This window comes from Mandrillus leucophaeus, unplaced genomic scaffold, assembly GCF_000951045.1.
Source record: "Mandrillus leucophaeus isolate KB7577 unplaced genomic scaffold, Mleu.le_1.0 Scaffold641, whole genome shotgun sequence".
Classification (NCBI taxonomy): Eukaryota; Metazoa; Chordata; class Mammalia; order Primates; family Cercopithecidae; genus Mandrillus; species Mandrillus leucophaeus.
The window spans coordinates 1,587,166-1,601,212 of NW_012106931.1; the positions used below are offsets into that span (position 1 = coordinate 1,587,166).

General features: G+C 43.3%; 1 protein-coding gene across 5 annotated transcripts in view; it reads right to left on the reverse strand.

Annotated features, from left to right (window-relative positions):
• Positions 1 to 14,047, reverse strand: part of SLC8A3 (solute carrier family 8 (sodium/calcium exchanger), member 3) — a 122,794-nt gene that overhangs the window by 42,374 nt on the left and 66,373 nt on the right. The window lies entirely within an intron of this gene.

Here is a 14,047-nt window from a genome sequence, read left to right on the forward strand (position 1 = left end):
ATCTCATTTAGGTCTCATTCAACTTGATGAGGCAGGTACTAGCATTATCCTCATTTTACAGAGGAGGGACTGAGAATAAGAGAGATTCAGTAAAATCCAAAGTTGCACAGAGAAGCGAGATAAAACCAGGATTCCAGTCTAGCTTAGTTGGACTCCAAGCCCAAAGCCTTCCTTTGTTTAAAAAACATTTTTTTATTTATTTTATTTTTTTCTTCTTTCTTTCTTTTTTTTTTTTTTTTTTGAGATGGAGTCTCACTCTGTTGCCCAGGCTGGAGTGCAATGGCATGATCTCGGCTCACTGTAACCTTCACCTCCCAGGTTCAAGCAGTTTTCCCGCCTCAGCCTCCCGAGTAGCTGGGATTACAGGAGCCCGCCACCACACTCGGCTAATTTTTTATATTTTTTGGTAGAGACGGGGTTTAGCCATGTTGGCCAGGCTGGTCTTGAACTCCTGACCTCAAGTGATCTGCTCCCCCTCAGCCTCCCAAAGTGCTGGGATTATAGGCATGAGCCACCGCACCCGGCCAATTTCTTTCTTTTTTCCTAAGACAATGTTATAGCACCAAAGCCCTCATTTGACCTGAATATCTTCTTTTGTCACGGGCTATTTTTGCTGGAATCTCAAGAACAATAGGATAAGTATCTCTAGTTCCCTCTGCCTAAGACCAGACATGCCAAGCCCTCTGCTCTAGGAATGTGTTTGCATCCACCTCTTGCTGAGATGAATCAGATTCCATAAACCACCCTCTACTACCCAGAGTCAATGCTGAGTTAGGTGTGCTGGAGGGAAACCGATGGGGCTTTCAGCAGAGGAGTCCTGTGAAGTTCCAAAGGCCCTGATCAACTGGAGGCAGGCTGCTGCTGATGTCAACTTTCATAGGTACCACTATCCAAAGCCTTATGATTATCCAAGAAAAGAAATATTCTCAAGAATCTCTAGCCATCTAACATAGTTTTAAAATTGCTACAATTGCCCAAAGGGAAAAATAATTCTGAATCATTCTTATCTCCAGATGTCCTTGTCAAAGTCCAGGCTAGCGTATCTTTAGGATAACCATCATAAAAACAAGAAAAGAAAAAGCATTTAATGTGAAGAATAAGAACAGGCAGACACAGGCAGATGGCGCTCTGAAGGAGCACTGCCCTCCTAAGGAAGCGCTTAGGCTGCTGGGCAACTTCTGTTTATCTCCTCAAACTTCCTGGAACATTGGCCGCTGACATACCTTATCTATTTATTGATGGCCCAGAAGCCATATAAACACTATCTATCAATGGCTACCGGGACTTGTGTCCAGCAGGTTCAGACATTTGCCATTTGATCTCATTTATCTGCACTTTTTCTTTCTTAATGCTCTGCTATAAAAAAAGTTAAAAGCGATAGTCTCCCCTTTTTCCTGTCTTAAGCAGTTACTCTCCATCAAATATTCAAATTCATTTTCTGAATGTACAGAAAAATCATTTGAGCTGTCATTCACAATTTTAGCTCTTAGGTAAATCAAACAAATTGGAAGCAATTGCTGTAAGAGCTATACAGGCAAACAAATTCAGCTCCATCTCTCATGTTTCTGCTTCATGGAATTTGAGCTCCATGTATCATCCATCATTTCTACTTTATAAAAGATGTGCATGGATCAGAACTTTGCAGCCCATGTTAAATAGGAAATTAACTAACAAGTTCTCTAAATATTCATGGTGCATCTACATATGCAAGAAAATGTGCTACAAATTGACAAGGTATAAATCGGATTCTCTGTCCACCAAGAGACTGCAATATATGTGCATAATAGGTAATATTTCATAGTTATAGAACAGGTGCTACAGGAAGTGTGTAATAAATGGAGAGAATGTTCACTTGGTAGGTATTAAAGGGTTCTTCAAAGGGCTGGTCATTGGATGGAGCAAGTCATTGAGAATACGTAAGTTTCAGGTAAGTGAGGTGCAGAGATTGGGAAAAGAAGATTATGAACACTGCGGCACTGAAACAAGAAAATATGAAGTGCATTTAGCAGACAATGGGTAGGCCCAGGTGGCCAGAGCAGAAGGGTTGTGGGAGCAAGTAATGAGATATACATCTGTTTGGTGATGCTCTGAGAACTAACAAAGCCCCTTTTCTAAATAGGAGTCCCTTGAGAATAGAATTCATCTAGGTAGGTTTTCTGGGGAAGCCAGTGCCCACCAGTCTCCTGTGGATACTGTGTTTTCTTTCCTAAGGATTGCTTTAGAAGCAAATCCCTGAGAGCTGTGTCAGCTAGGATAACTCTCTCTGCTACTCTCAGGTAATGGCTCCTTCCCCATTAGGCTATCAACCTTTCTCCTGCTGCTTCTGACACCTGAGTCACTGGGCTCAACATTGAAGACTTTAGTACCTGGCTCATAGGCTTCCTGCCAGCATCCTGGCTCACTTTAATGGCCCAAGATAACTTATTAGAAATCCTTGGCCCTCAGTCCCTTGACCTTTTCCCTTTTAATAGCCTCAACCTTTACCCATCCACTCTCAAGTCTATACCCTGAGCATTACCATCACCTAGAAGTACTCCTCATCAGAGAAATCAAATTCAAACATTCCATAGCTGAACTTCTTATTTTCTTTACCAAAGCTTCTTCTCCTCCTTTAACCCCCATGTCAGTGGATGGTACCACTATCCATTTTTGACTGCATTCTGGCTTCCTCTCCAGACCACCCCCATTTCCAATCAGGCACCAGATCCTGTTGTTTTTACCTACTTCTACCTCATGCATACATTTTCTTTTTTTCATTCCCTGCTAAAACTCTCATATATTGGCCATCATCACCTCTGGCCTGGATTCTAGTAACAGTTTCCTAACTCCTTTTCCTGACCTGATTTGTACCCACTCAACTTCATTCACCCAACACAGCTGAAGTCATCTGTTCAAGTGGCAAACCTCGCTATGCATTTCCTTCCCTCCAAATTTGGAATGGCACTCCTCTGTCCTCCACCCTTCTTAGCATGCTGAAAGAGGCCTTTTTTCTAGACTGCTGTTACTTGTTCTCTTCCTTGCCCAGTTCCACACATCTCCGGATCTCAGACACCATCTTCTCTGAGATGCTTTTCCCAACCTCCTTAGACTGGTTTGGGGAGCCTTCCACAGCTGGTGTTTGCCTTTGGGATGGCACTTAATATACTAAATACTCAATTGAAATTACTTGTTTATAAGACCACCTCCAGCACGAAGAACAGTTTCCAAACCATAACAGGAGCTCATAAATGCTTATGAAATGAATGAAAAGAGATGCAAGTGAGAAACACTTTGAATATAGGAAGGGGAAGTAAGATGAAGTGAAAGATAAATTTAAGGTTTGCTACTGGTGAAAGAGGTGGGGATTGTGGAGCAATGGGCAGAGGAGGAACTTCCAGAAGAGAAGAAGCAGGGTTTGAAAATGACACTTTCAAGTTGGGCATGCTGACTTGGAGAATGAGTAGATATGAGGGAACAGAGCCAGGAAACACAGATTTGAGACTTAGACACAAAGAAGATATATTTTTATCCATCTGTGGAGATGATGTGTTTAATACAGATTGTGTGGCTTCATCACACCATTGAGCCATTGTGACTTCCATTTGCTGTTTTCATGCAATATGATGCTTGTTTATTAATTGGCTTCTACTGATTTCCCCCAAAAGATAATTTCTTTGATCAACACATTGGCTGACTATTGATTTATACACTTCTATTTATTTATAGAGAGAGGATCAGAGGACCAAGATTTGTATACATAGGAAATGTTACCAATTATACAGGTAATTCAGGTATAAATGAGAGAGTTTTTTCTTAATTTTTGAAATAATTATTTTCATTGTTTCTGATTTTGAAGATCTGCAGGGATGTTTTCCTCTTATAACTACCCTTTCTGTCTCTTTTTTGAACATACTTTCCTAACTGCAGCTGTTAATTTCCTCATCACACAATCAAGCCATTGTGACTTTTGTTTGCTGTTTTTATGCAGCCTGATGCTTGTTTTTCAATTGCCTTCTACTATTTTCCCCAAAAGATAATTTCTTTGATCAACACATTGGCTGACCATAGATTTATACATGTTTTACCAGAAATATTCTTGCTTGCTCTCCCTCCAACCTCCTCTAAGTTGATTTCCCATTAAGGAATACTGTATTCTGAATTTTCTTCTCTTCCCTTCCAAGTGAATAATTATTAGTACTTAAACTATCACATCATATGTGCATGTCCTCCTGCCTACTAATTAATTTCAGAAACTCAGTGCCCTTTAACAGATAAAAGAACGGTGCATTGGTACTTCACAGGGGTCACATTTTACCCCTAGGATCCCAAATCAGTCCACATTTTCCTAATCGTGGTATACAGGTTTGATTTAGTAAAGTCACAATTATCTTTCAGAGTTGAAATATAAACACAAAGCTTCATGAATTTAATCATATTCCTTCCTGCCACAGGAAGAACTTTTGGTCTTTTGGAAAAACTTGTATATAGTGGTTCTTATTCCAAATAAATTAAATATATGGAATTCCTGATTCTTATAGAAGTATTACAATATTTCCTTGATGAATTTGTGTAGCTGGAAGTAGACCTGCCATGAAATGTGAAACTGCATCCCACTTGTGTGAGCAGCCCTGGTCAAATGTGTAAATCTCTAAGTGTAGCAAAACCTCCCTTTGCTCTAGGAAGTAGTTCTTAGCCTTTTGGGGGATCACAAACTGCTTCGATGATTCAGGTGCTTCTTACCAGAAAAATGCACATACTCTCACACAATGTTTTGTGTATAGTTTCAGGGAGTTCAAAGATCTTTGCAAACCTAGCCATTAATCCTCTAAAGGTCCATGGAATGCCAGTTGACAACCCCTGGACTAAGAGCTAAAGATCAATTGTTGATGGATAAGGAATTTCATAAACCTCAGAATGTGAAGAAAACAGCTGCAATGAAAACTTGCACTGCTGGGCAGCAGCTACAACTCACAGCAGGAGATGCGCGACTTGTGTATAGTCAAGCCCAGTACGGCATTGAGTGGGCTGCCATCTTCCTTTCTGCAGGACATCATGTAGTCTACTCATTCTATTATGCGATTTAATTTTATGGCAGCAGAGCTCTGATTTTATAATGGAAGTCAACACAAAATAGCTCCTTTTTTTATAACAAAAATTTGTCTTACAATCATTTCAGCTAAAACAAACTCGGTTTTTAGCAGGAGGGAGGATGGGGGAGGAGGAAGATCCTGAGGTAAAAGAGCTGCTCACTTTGCCTCTTCTCCCTTCCTTCCTACAAACACTGGCTCTTCACTTTCTTTAATATCTTATACTCCCTTGACTCCTACTCTCTTTTATTAGGTCTCATTTCATTTTCTTGAAGCTGGTACTTGAATATCCTATATCAGTTTCAATATTTCGACGTCTACTATTGATCTCATTTCACATTGCTTTGCAGATACCTGGTTTCAGAGCCACGCACCCTTCCCTTGAATCCTAACAGGGAAGCTTGGTGCTTTTGATCATTTGAATCACCATCTCTTATGTTCTATTTTAACTTGAGGCAACGTAATCTCCCTCCTTCAATACTTACTTCAAACTTAGCTGATCTTTGATTTTTCGAAGTCATGTTTAGAAGTGTGACCTGCAGGATATGCCAGCCTGATAACCACAAATTACAAACTGGACTATTTTGCTGACCTCACCATCATCCTCACAATTGCATTTATTACAATTTTAAATGTACATGAAAGCTCATTAGTTACTGAGACAATTTGAGATTTTTCTCTCCCTTCCCCCAAATCCTCTAAAACACCATTGTGCTGTGGATATGCAGTTCTCAAGCCAACATTTCTCACCATGTTACTTCCTATCCAACCCTCACAGACTGTATACTTTGTTTTCCTTTGATTCTATTCTAAAGAAATCCTTGTAGGGTTCTTGAGATCCTAACGCCACATGATTTTCAAAGGACTTTGATTTTTCTGTCCTTAACATTAGGACTTTATCACCTTCCTTCGTGTCCCTTGGCCTCCAACACTACTGAGCTACTTGCCCTTCCCAGGTGCTCATAATCTTCTGCATTTTTGCTTATGTGATTGTTTCTGTCTGGGGTGCACTTCCTCCCTTGTACACCTCATGACTCCCAGTCATTCTTTGAGGGTGTGCTCAAGTTTCCCTCAGCTCTCCTGGAATGCTTTCCTGATGCCCCTCCTCACTTCAATCCAGACCCACATGGGTCCCCGCCCTGCCCCTGTCGTGCCTCTCGGGGCTCTTGTGTTGCAGAGCTGGCAGCTCTGCTTTGTAGTGTTGATTACTTGTCCATGTCCACACCTCCCTCTAGACCAAAAGCTCCTTAAGGTCTGAGTATTATCACCTAGAGTGTCAACCTGCTTCCCACACCCCTGGTTTGGGGTACATTCATGCCTCTAACCCTAACCACGTTGCTCACATGGGAGTGGCTATCTTTTTTACAAAGACTATCTCTCCCACAGAATGAATGGCCTAAATGTTCTCTGACAATCCATTTCCAACATTTAAATTGAAGATGTGGGCCTGAGGGCTGCCTGCAGTTATGTCTCCAGCCCAGTGGAGGGAACCAGTTTGAGAGAAAAAAGACGGCCTAAAAGAAAAAATAAAGAATTCTGGAGACATTTAAATTCCTGGTTTTCATCATTCCTGGGACTTTCTTTCTCATGCTTTGCTTATGCAAGCCAAAAAAATCCCAATTTCTCCAAAGTGAATTCAAGCTGGGTTTCTGCCCTTTGCAACCAAAGAATCCTCTGAAATAATATGGACCATCTTATTCATGTCTCTACCTTCAGTAGCTGACTCAGGTTTTGGCATTTAATATGGGCTTCAGAAACATTGGCATTGTTAGTTCAAAGCCTGAAGTTGTATTTGTTGTAATGTGGAATCAGGAATTGAGGTGGGAGTAAGCACATGTCATACTGTGACAGGTGTACAAGGCTTACACCTTAGAGCTGTATAGTGAAGTACTAACTCCAGACATTCTGAGCATCTCTTTGGGTCTGAGTTTATTCTGTTGGTATTTGGCCTCCATGCTGCAGAAGTGTTGGCTATTTCTTATCTAACAGAGAATGATTAGCTCTCCTAGGGTGTAGCCCTGAAAGACAAAATGAGGGAGACCATAGCATGCATACTCGTTAGATGACTTGGTTGCCCAGTTGTCTTTCTGTTTGTGTGGTGCACATGGTATTGGGTATGGGAGACAGAACAGCTGCAATGGACACTGTTTACCAGCTGTGTGGTCCTGGGAAGGCAGCTTCACTTCTCTGGGCCCTTTTTTCCCCCATTTGCCAAGTGGAGAGAGTAACACCTGTCTCACATACCTCACAGGACTATTGAGGGGATGAGATAACATATACGGCAACGCTTTGTTGTTTTCAAATCCTTTCTCGGAGAATCATGTCTGGCCCTTTTCTAAACACAGAGGGCACTGCAGGGCTGATGGGCCGGCTTTGATGAACACATGGCCCAAGAAGGGGTCACTGCTTCAAGAACTGGCCTCATGCACCTTTGTCAAGGAGCTGGGGTGAGCCTTCCCAACTCTGACATCTGCTTTCTGTCTTTTCTGTCCTCTTAACTCAATTGTCAAACAAAGCTTCTGGACACTTCCCATTCTGCCACTGCTCAGAAAGCCTCTCTGCTCAGCCTTTGGTTATGAAAATGGAGCCTGAGTCCCCCGCCTACCTGCCCCATTTGGGTGGAACACACCCTCTGGTACCTGCCCTAGCTCATGAGTTGGGCTGAACCTCAATGAAACCCAACAGGCTGTTCCCTCACAGGCTCCCACTAGTTTGTGCAGTGTCCAGGATGTTTCTGTTGAATACAGGTAACTCTGCGTAAGACCCAATGTTGACTCCTAGCCGGACGGTGTGGGCCAGCATGGGAAAGTGGCCAGGGGAGCCCCATCTAGTTCTGACTCTGTTTCCTTCCTTGCTGACCTTTGCATAAGTAGCTTCCAGCAGCTTCCTAGTCTGCTAGACTGGAAAGGACATCTCTGACATCTCTGACACCCAGTCCATGGCCTCCCCTCCAATGGGAGGCAGTGGTAGAAAGATGGAGGCTTTGGAGATGGATTCAAATCTTAGTGCTACAGCCACCTACCTGTGGGAACTAGCACATAGAACACAACATTGCTGAGTCAGACTCTCGGCCTGTGAAATGTGGATAATAAAGCTTGCATAACACTGCAACAATGGCTGATGTTTGGGTAGCTGCCTGGTAATATAACAGGTGCTCCATAAATATCAGTTTCCTTTCCCATCCTTCAATTATAAAACCAACAGTTCCCATCATTACAATGTCTTACATTTCTGGAAGAAACTTGCATGCACAATCTGATTCCACAAATGAAAATATTTCAAAAAGAAATCTTGGAGGAAGAAATACATTTCCTTATCTCCCCAACCTGCTGAGACCCAAATTCTGGGTTCTGCATTCTCTCAGCAACAAGAGAGAACACAGCATGAGCTATACTCCTTCCCAGCCTGGGGACATTGAGGGAGGAGTGGGGTTCAGTTTGTCAGCCTGCTCAGGATGAAGACAGAATGTCCCCCCTGCTGTTGGTGGGGAGGAGGTGCCTCCAGAGCTCTGGGCTGGGTACGGCTCAGCAGAGCCCTCGGGGCTGAGGATGTGTGTCAGCAGCAAAAATAATTCCCATCTGCTGGGGCTGCTTATGTTTTCAAAGCACTTTCTCTTCTTTTATCTGTTTTTCCCCATACAGTATCCATGTGAAATGGGTATCATCGTTCCCATCTGACAGATGAGGAAATGAAGCAGAGAGCAGCAGTATTGCAAGTGGCTAAAGCACAGGCACTTAGGAATCAGACACAAAGCTGTGTCCATATCCTGACTCAGGTGCATAACCTTGAATTAGCTTCTTACCCTCTGAGCCACCATTTGCTTATCTGAAGTATGGATCTGCAAGTGCTCACCTCATAGAGACGTTGTGAGGTTTATGAGGGCTTGTCACATGGTAGAAAGAACACAGGTTTTGGAGATGAGTATTCGAATCCAGGTGTTCTAAGTGTTGGCGCTACCCATTGACAGATTAGCAAAGAGTTTTCTTCCACAACTTCACTTTGGTTGCTTCTGTCCTGGGGCTGTTGACCTGAGACTATTCTAAGAGGGCCCCAGGACCCCCCGGCCAGCCAGTGCTCTGAGTGGGCTCTGAGACAAAGTAGAGAAACCACATTTCCTGTAGAAATCAGACACCACATCCAGTGACCTAGCATTGACACAAAGGCCAGAGATCTGGACCCCAGCCAGGTTACTTCTGTGCCTCAGTTTCTCCATCTGTGAAAAGCACACAACTTACTTATGCTTTGAGCTTTTGAATTGTCACTTGGACCACGACAGCAGCTTCCTTCCCGTCCTCCTTGCTGCCCATAGGCCTGGCAGTGGCATCTTTACTCCATTTCCCTGCCCTTTGGCTAAATCCTTGACCCAAGCTTTCTCCCTGGAATGTGAAGTTTTAAGGATACTATGGTTGCCTGAAACAACGATATGTAAACTTGGGAGGGTGGATCCTGATTTTTCTATGTGTATGATGCAGCAATGAAAAATCGTCTGAAGAGAGAGGGAAATGAGACAGAGGTGCAGAAAGAAGCAAGTAAGAAACCATTTGGTTCCAGGGAAAAAGACAGGAAGTTACCGGCAACTTCCCAGTTCTTGTTTTCAGCACCTGTTAAGGCCTGTTTGCCCTTCTGTGAGTTCTACAAATACCCATATATCTTCTTTTCTTTTCTTTGAGGTGGAATCTCACTCTGTCACCCAGGCTAGAGTGCAGTGGCGTGATCTCTGCTCACTGCAACTTCCACTTCCCGGGTTCAAGCAGTTCTCCTGCCTCAGCCTCCCAAGTAGCTGGGACTACAGGTGTGTGCCACCACGCCCAGCTAATTTTTGTATTTTTAGTAGAGACGGGGTTTCACCACGTTGGTCAGGCTGGTCTTGAACTTGTGACCTCAGGTGATCCACCTGCTTTGGGCTCCCAAAATGTTGGGATTACATAATATATGTATCATGTATCAGCCACCATGCCTGACCCCCATATATCTTATACATTCAACTTTATAGATATATAAAAGGTGCCTTTACTGGGTTCCTGCTTCTTATAACCAAAACGGAGTGACAAGCATGCACTTCCTACCCTGCCTTTGGATGGGCTACATGGTCACTGTTTGTTCCTAGTCATGTCCAATTGTCACAGCACCCAGGTAAGTCCTTGGACTGAAAAGGGTGTCACCGAACACAAATCGTTGACAATGAACAAGATGAATGTAACTCTAGGACAGGTGTCCTCTGCTTTACTGTGCAAGAAGATTTCAGCTGATCTATCTCAACCTTTTCCCTGGATGTTTTCAAGTCAGAGGCAATATAGATTGGTAATTAAGAGCACAGGTCCGAGAATCAGACTGCCCAGTTTCACATCACAGCTCCACCCACTTACTAGTTATGTGACCTTGAGCAAATTCCTCTATCACTCCACACCTCAGTTTACTCATGTATCAAATGGGGGTATTTACAGTACTCAGCTCACATGGATATTGTAAAGAATAACAAACAAATCCTCAATTCATGCCCCTCTTCATTCTCATGTCCTCAACAGAACAGAGAATGCATTTAGAAGAGAGGCTGTGGCAGGTGGGGCTTCCAGTGGATTCTGGTTTCATCTTTTCCACTTTGGTCTTTTGCGGGATGAGGAGGGAAGCTGGAAACTTCAGAGAAAACCGAGGCCTTGAAGAGGGGCAGGTCAACAAGCAGATAATCAAAGATAAACAGAGTCTTGTGAGTAAAGAAGGGGACCAGCCTACCAAGCCAAGTGGGGCCCTCGTAGCTGTCCTTCTGTGAGGTAACTGCATAGAAATGTGGGGAATTAAATGTCCTGAGGAAGGAGTTGCCGGACTGTGGGCTGGCGGCTGGAAAGGCTCCTGCTGCCTGACAATGTGAGGCAGGACACAGTTCTGCAAGAAATGTTGTGGGGACCATGGGCCAAGGGAGACATGGCAATCAATACAAACTAACTGGAAATATGGGAAGAATGGCAATGCAAGAGAGTCAGAATGAAACTTGTGAAAATCTTGATCGTAAGGATTTTTATGAATTTAGATACCACCCTCAGAAAAGTTTTTCTTTAAAAAAAAAAAAAAAGCCACCTCTTTGAAGATGAATGAAATCCCAGCAGCACATCTGCAGACTACTTTCAGCTCAACAATACAAAGTTACTATAAATGGTTCTGTGCACAGAACGTCATTTAAAACGTATGACAGGCCAACAACAAGTTACCGATCTAGGACTGCAGATTCTCAAATCCGGTTGTCTGGGTACAAAACCTGGCTCCACCACTAATTAGCTGGAGGACCGCAAATGAGTTTCCCAACTTCTCTGTGCCTCAGTTTCCTTGTTTGTACAATGGTGACCGTTTAAGTGTCTAGTCCATAGAATTAGGGAAAATGAGTTAACACATATAGAATGCCTAAAACACCATGTGGCACAGTAAAGGTTCAATAAACATTAGCTGTGACGTCTGCTTATGTTTTTTTTTAAACCTGTTTGTCTTGTAATACAAGAACACACAAACACGCACACACACACTCCAACAATCCAACGCAAACAACTACTCCAGCCTAAAGAGCTCTTTAAAGTACAGGGGCAGGTGAGGGCATAGTCTGGCTGAAAAGCACAAGCAAGAGTTCTCAGAACCTCAGTGGCCAAAGGTGCACTTGGCATCAGATTCCAGCACCAATCACATGGTAGGTGTGCCATCTCTGACCACCCAGATCCCGTCTTTGAACATAAACTTCCAATATGTTAGCATTGTCCTCTCTTTCCTGCTACTGCTCTGTCTTCTTCTCTGCTACTATCCTGGCTGCCCCATCAGGTCTGTGGGAGGGGAAATCTGTGAGCAGCAACATCAATCACACTCCCTAGTGTAAGTGACACCCTGGCTGGGCCAACTGAGCTCATGGAAAGGGAGATCAGAGGTTCCCCTGACATGTGACCAGGACAGGTGTTATGGCAAGTGCCCATGGGCTTCCAGTGGGAAGAGCTAACCAGTGAACACCAGCCCCATGCACCCAAAAGAGGTGCTCCATCCTTCCTCCAATTCCATAAAACCCTTTTCTTTAGAGGTTTTCCTCCTCTTTCACTTAAAAAAAATAGCCCCTCTGCCCGCACAGTCCCGTCCCTACCCCCAATCTCTATCTCATTACGCAACTGCATGGGCTAAAAATACTTCTGGCAGCCGTGATCAAACCCAAACTGAGCAAGATGCAGATTTAATGAGGCTTCCATGGAAACAAGATTCCTTTTGCCAGGCAGAAGAAAGTGTCTGCGAGGGAAAGGAAGAGGGCAGGGAAGCATGTGGAGAGGAGACTGAGGTGTTGGTTAGATGGGAGCAGTGGGAAGTTGGAGGAAGCCTCTTGGCCCAGCAGCGCTTTCTGGAAGGGGTTCAGCCCACAGCTGGGGACTGCACCCACTGAAGACAGTCAGCTGTCCTGGTCAGCAGCATCTTAAAAGCCACACCGTGTGAGCTCATCAAAGGAAACCACAGCTTCTGCCAGGCTGGAGACAAATATTTACCACTAGAGTCCCTTGAACAGTCAAACACTTAGCAGCTAAAAAGTAATTAAATGAAAACATAAAAATGAAAAGGTGCCAACTCTGGAGTTCCTGATAGTGCTTTGATTAGAACCAAGAAAGTGCAGAAAAGAAAGGTTGAGAAAAACCAGACAGATGTGATGATTTCTATCCTGCAGGTTTTCTACTCCCTTCAGGAGGCATTTCCATGCAGCGCATGGTTCTCTGGGCTGCTGGAGGTGTGAGGTTCCTGAAAGAATCTCAGAGGGAAAGCAGAAATCTTTAAAAAATGCCAGGTGGTTCAATGATCCCCAGTTTCATCTCGCCAGAGCAGGGATAGCACCTGATGTAATCCTGCTGCCTCTTCCAGGCCCTTACCATTTTCTTGCTATTTTCCATTGCAATTGCACTAATTTTTCACATCCTGAGAAGCAGGGTGCATACCGGTTAAAAAGCGGGGGTCAGCAAACTATGGTTCACAGACCAAATCCAGGTCCAATTTAACCCATGAGTTGTTCTTGTAAGGTTTGTAAATTTAAAATGTTTTTTACATCCTAGAGGATTGTGACAGAAAGAAGAATACATTACAGAGACCATATGTTGCCCACAAAGATTAAGATACCCACTCTCTTCCCTTTACAGAAGTAGTTTGCTAACCTCTGGTTAAAAGCAAAGACTGTGGAATCAGATAGATTTAGTTGCAAATCTCAGTTACTTCATGGACTAGCATAATGACTGTAAAGAATTTACTTAATCTCATTGAGTCTCAGTTTTCCCAATTGTAAAGTGGGGCTAAGAGTGCCTGTCTCATACAGAATGAAGCTAACAGCTTAGCACAGTGTTGGCCACATAAATGGTCTACAAATGTAGTTAGCACTACCATTGGGAAGGATGGAAAAGTAAGCTTGAAGCGTGGCAGGAAAATGACTTAGATTTTTTTTTCAAGGATACACTGCCTGCAAATATTCTGCCCCTTGGTTTGCACTAAGCACCAGATATGCATCCTTATGATTGATTCAGGGATTTTATTCAGAATTCCCAGAGTTCTAAGGCTACAATGCATCCCATGGGTGCAGGGATCCTGGGCCACAAGTTGTTTAAAAAGCATCTGATAACAAAATCCTAAAGCCAGAATCTGCTGCTCACCTAAATCACTACCTTACAGCATTGTGCTCTAAGTCTGGTCCATTATGCACGAGACCTCCTAAAACCAATGTTATCATGTTAAGATCCCTGTGCTGACTTACCCATGGCCTCTAGAATGTGGAATGGAAGAAAGGTGGCAAAGAACATGTACTTAGAAATCAAACAGTCTTTAATAGTACAAAGCCACTCTGGCCTACCTTGTTCTCCTCTTCATCTTTTATAAATGACTGGATAAATAAATGAGTTCAAAAGTCCTGAAGAGACACTAGCACTGCATTAAATCATCCCTTGGAATAAATAACTGGGCTTCTGAGCCAAAGTGGTGCTGAGAAGGTGGTG